General features: G+C 53.0%; 1 long non-coding RNA gene across 1 annotated transcript; it reads left to right on the forward strand.

The window, feature by feature from the left end:
- Positions 1-698: 698 nt before the first annotated feature.
- Positions 699-3786, forward strand: LOC139161681 (uncharacterized). The gene is made up of 2 exons (XR_011558145.1): positions 699-2215; positions 2256-3786. It is a non-coding gene; the product is annotated as an uncharacterized lncRNA (long non-coding RNA).
- Positions 3787-5224: the final 1438 nt, after the last annotated feature.

A 5224-nucleotide genomic window follows, 5' to 3' on the forward strand; every position in this document is an offset into this window, starting at 1 on the left:
ATTGCTGCGCCCAGTTGGTGCTGGGAGGGCGGCATCCCATTGCTGCGCCCAGTTGGTGCTGGGAGGGCGGCATCCCATTGCTGGGCCCAGTTGGTGTTGGGGGCGGCATCCCATTGCTGCCCCCAGATGCGTGCTGGGAGGGGGGCATCCCATTGCTGCGCCCAGATAGTGCTGGGAGGGCGGCATCCCTTGCTGCGCCCAGATGGTACTGGGAGGGTGGCATCCCATTGCTGTGCCCAGATGGTGCTGGGAGGGCGGCATCCCATTGCTGCGCCCAGATGGTCCTGGGAGGGCGGCATCCCTTTGCTGCGCCCAGGTGGTGGGTCTTGCACCTCGGTGGCAAGGACCTGTGTGGGCCTGGGGGTCTACTTTGGATCCGTCAGGCTCGCGAAGACCTGCAGTGGCTTCGCACTGTGGGGCCCACCATGCAAGTGGTGTGGTCTGGATCCTCCCGAGGATCACTTGGTGGGACACCATTTCCCTTAGGGCCCTCCACCGGGTTAGACGTGGAGTCATTAAGGCCCTGGGTATGGTAGTCAGAGACTTGGGTGGGGTGGTAGTGGCCCATCCCCTCATCACCATAGATCAGCTGTGGCTTTACCTGGCTGCTGGTCTTCCTCTGTCAGAACAGAGGAACACCATTTTTCTTACGGGACCTGCAGGGGTCTCTGCGTGAGCTGGCGCAGTTAGAGGGGGGAGTCGGGGGGCCAAGATAGAGATCTGACCCCCACTCCGTGGCAGGTTAGGGGCAGAAAACTGGGTGGTGGTTTAGCAACTGCGTGTTCTCCGTTGGGCATCTTTGGGGATGATTGACAGGTTCTCTCCAAGCTTGTGGTGGAAGCGACCTGAGCAGTTGGTCTTTGGGTCCCGCACCTTTAAGTCCCCTGTTAGGGGTTAGCCGGCGGGACCCCCCTCCTGCAAGTGCAAGGCAGGGTCTCAGGTGAGGGAGGGGTCCCTCACCTGGACTAGCATGGAGCTACGCCCATAAGTTGCTCAGGAAGTTTATCTGACGTCATTTTTTGCCCCTGAAGCAATTGTTTGACCCTGCAGGTCCATTGTGGGGTCATAGTTAGGTATGTTAATTTATGCTAATTTAGTTGAATAAATTATGCTAATTTATGTTAATAAAAATGACCCAGTTTAAATCCAGCTCTTGTGTCCGTGTCGTTACTCCGTCTCTTCTGCAATAGCACCAGCGGACTCACCCCACTGGCGACGTTTGCAGGAGGGTCGGGGAGACACTGGACTCCTGGCGGCCGCCATCTAGGGTCTCGGCTGAAGTCTCGCGAGGCGAGACTTCGGCCGAGAATCAGGCCAATCATGGCCTGACTGCTGACTTGTCCGGGCGGGGCCTGCCGGCCCTATTTAAGGGCGCGCAGGCCCGGGCTCTGCCTTTTCGCCCGGACCTCAGCAGAAGGCAGACACCCACCCGCTCTCCCTATTTTGCAGTGTGCTACTGTGGGTCGCCCCAGGGGGCCGAATGGGAATTTTTTGCGGCTTTGCCTCTTAGCCGGGCCGTTTTTTCGCCCATTCCACACTGGGGAGATGGATGTGCGGTTAGGGGGTGCTTGCACCTGTTAGGCTAATTGGCTTACCTTTGGTCATTTGGGTAGGCAGGTTAGGGGCGGAAAACTGGGTGGTGGTTTAGCAACTGCGTGTTCTCCGTTGGGCATCTTTGGGGATGATTGACAGGTTCTCTCCAAGCTTGTGGTGGAAGCGACCTGAGCAGTTGGTCTTTGGGTCCCGCACCTTTAAGTCCCCTGTTAGGGGTTAGCCGGCGGGACCCCCCTCATGCAAGTGCATGGCAGGGTCTCAGGTGAGGGAGGGGTCCCTCACCTGGACTAGCATGGAGCTACGCCAATAAGTTGCCCAGGAAGTTTATCTGACGTCATTTTTCGCCCCGGAAGCAATTGTTTGACCCTGCAGGTCCATTGTGGGGTCATAGTTAGGTATGTTAATTTATGCTAATTTAGTTGAATAAATTATGCTAATTTATGTTAATAAAAATGACCCAGTTTAAATCCAGCTCTTGTGTCCGTGTCGTTACTCCGTCTCTTCTGCAATAGCACCAGCGGACTCACCCCACTGGCGACGTTTGCAGGAGGGTCGGGGAGACACTGGACTCCTGGCGGCCGCCATCTAGGGTCTCGGCTGAAGTCTCGCGAGGCGAGACTTCGGCCGAGAATCAGGCCAATCATGGCCTGACTGCTGACTTGTCCGGGCGGGGCCTGCCGGCCCTATTTAAGGGCGCGCAGGCCCGGGCTCTGCCTTTTCGCCCGGACCTCAGCAGAAGGCAGACACCCACCCGCTCTCCCTATTTTGCAGTGTGCTACTGTGGGTCGCCCCAGGGGGCCGAATGGGAATTTTTTGCGGCTTTGCCTCTTAGCCGGGCCGTTTTTTCGCCCATTCCACACTGGGGAGATGGATGTGCGGTTAGGGGGTGCTTGCACCTGTTAGGCTAATTGGCTTACCTTTGGTCATTTGGGTAGGCAGGTTAGGGGCGGAAAACTGGGTGGTGGTTTAGCAACTGCGTGTTCTCCGTTGGGCATCTTTGGGGATGATTGACAGGTTCTCTCCAAGCTTGTGGTGGAAGCGACCTGAGCAGTTGGTCTTTGGGTCCCGCACCTTTAAGTCCCCTGTTAGGGGTTAGCCGGCGGGACCCCCCTCATGCAAGTGCATGGCAGGGTCTCAGGTGAGGGAGGGGTCCCTCACCTGGACTAGCATGGAGCTACGCCAATAAGTTGCCCAGGAAGTTTATCTGACGTCATTTTTCGCCCCGGAAGCAATTGTTTGACCCTGCAGGTCCATTGTGGGGTCATAGTTAGGTATGTTAATTTATGCTAATTTAGTTGAATAAATTATGCTAATTTATGTTAATAAAATGGCCCAGTTTAAATCCAGCTCTTGTGTCCGTGTCGTTACTCCGTCTCTTCTGCAATAGCGCCAGCAGACTCACCCCGCTGGCGACGTTTGCAGGAGGATCGGGGAGACACTGGACTCCTGGCGGCCGCCATCTTGGGTCTCGGCTGAAGTCTCGCGAGGCGAGACTTCGGCCGAGAATCAGGCCAATCATGGCCTGACTGCTGACTTGTCCGGGCGGGGCCTGCCGGCCCTATTTAAGGGCGCGCAGGCCCGGGCTCTGCCTTTTTGCCCGGACCTCAGCAGAAGGCAGACACCCACCCGCCCTCCCTATTTTGCAGTGTGCTACTGTGGGTCGCCCCAGGGGGCCGAATGGGAATTTTTTGCGGCTTTGCCTCTTAGCCGGGCCATTTTTTCGCCCATTCCACACTGGGGAGATGGATGTGCGATTAGGGGGTGCTTGCACCTGTTAGTCTAATTGGCTTACCTTTGGTCATTTGGGTAGGCAGGTTAGGGGCGGAAAACTGGGTGGTGGTTTAGCAACTGCGTGTTCTCCGTTGGGCATCTTTGGGGATGATTGACAGGTTCTCTCCAAGCTTGTGGTGGAAGCGACCTGAGCAGTTGGGGGGAATCTGTCTTTGGGTCCCGCACCTTTAAGTCCCCTGTTAGGGGTTAGCCGGCGGGACCCCCCTCATGCAAGTGCATGGCAGGGTCTCAGGTGAGGGAGGGGTCCCTCACCTGGACTAGCATGGAGCTACGCCCATAAGTTGCCCAGGAAGTTTATCTGACGTCATTTTTCACCCCGGAAACAATTGTTTGACCCTGCAGGTCCATTGTGGGGTCATAGTTAGGTATGTTAATTTATGCTAATTTAGTTCAATAAATTATGCTAATTTATGTTAATAAAAATGACCCAGTTTAAATCCAGCTCTTGTGTCCGTGTTGTTACTCCGTCTCTTCTGCAAAATATCTCCCGAGCCAGATATGGCCCATAATAAAAATCTTACCTGCTGGGAAGATTATAAAGAAAGATGAATTTCACTATATCTTTGCTCCCTCTCTTCCACCTCCGGTCGTTCTTTCTTTCATTTTATTTGTGAGCATGTTTGTGACTGCCAAAAAAGGCAGAAACATCAACCTTGGCTACAATCAATTTGGCCATAAGCTGCATGTGGAACCTCTAGAATAGAAAATGGTGCCAAGTAGACTTCAACAGACTGTCAAGTAAATATCCCAGCAAAGTTACATTGTATGTGTATTCCAGATTTTTGTGCTGGTGGTAGAATTGTAGCAATTCACTGCATGGCAGCTGAATCACATTTGGGCGTACATCCAATAGCAACAATGTGCTGGAAAGACCTCACAGCTGTGCAAAAAAGGGCATGGTCATCTGCACAGTACTGTGCTTTATTAGGTGAAAAGTGGCCACCTTCTACTGCGTTTACTGTAGAGTCAGCACCAGTACACAATTCCTATATTTCAAAGCAGTCGTATTCACCAGGATATATATATATTTATTACATTGCGTTCTATTTCGTATTTAAGGCGTTTTGGACCTGCCCCTTTCACATATATGGCCAGGAGATAGTAACAGATATTACAGCTCTATAGAAATTTTGAATTATGAACATTCTGTTCAGCTTCCACCACTTGATCTTTTGCATCTTGGACGCTCTTTTCTAGTTGCTTCGTTTTACTAGTAGAATGAATTTACATTCCAAGCGGCAGCCAGGCATTTGCCATGATTTGGTGGATGTGATGTGCTGGTGCCTGGAAGCTGTAAGAATCTGGATGGGGGCCAACAGGCTCAAGCTCAACCCAGACAAGAATGGCTGTGGGCATTTCCTCCCAAGGACTCTTCGATCTGTCCATCCATTGTTCTCTGTATGTGTGTCTGTGTGTGTGTAAAACATTAACCCCCTCAGATAGGGTTCACAACTTGGGGGTCCTCCTGGACTCACAGCTGAGCCTTGACCACCATCTTTTGGCTGTGGCCAGGGGGACCTTTGCCCAGGTTTGCCTCGTTTACCAGTTGCGACCCTATTTGGACCAGGAGGCTCTGCACACAGTTACTTAGGCCCCCATCACCTCCCGTCTTGATTATTGCAATGTGCTCTACATGGGGCTACCCTTGAAAAGTGTTCAGGGACTGCAAACAGTCCAGAAGGCAGATGCAAAAGCTGTATGACCATATAACACCTATGCTCTGCGAGCTGCACTGACTTCCTATTAGTCTCCGGGCACAATTCAAGGTGCTGGTTATCACCTATAAAGCCCTACATGGCTCAGGGCCAGACTATTTACGGGACCACCTCTTGCCACATACCTTCCAGAGACCAATAAGAGCTCACAGAGTTGGCCTCCT

Source organism: Erythrolamprus reginae, chromosome 1 (assembly GCF_031021105.1).
Source record: "Erythrolamprus reginae isolate rEryReg1 chromosome 1, rEryReg1.hap1, whole genome shotgun sequence".
Classification (NCBI taxonomy): Eukaryota; Metazoa; Chordata; class Lepidosauria; order Squamata; family Dipsadidae; genus Erythrolamprus; species Erythrolamprus reginae.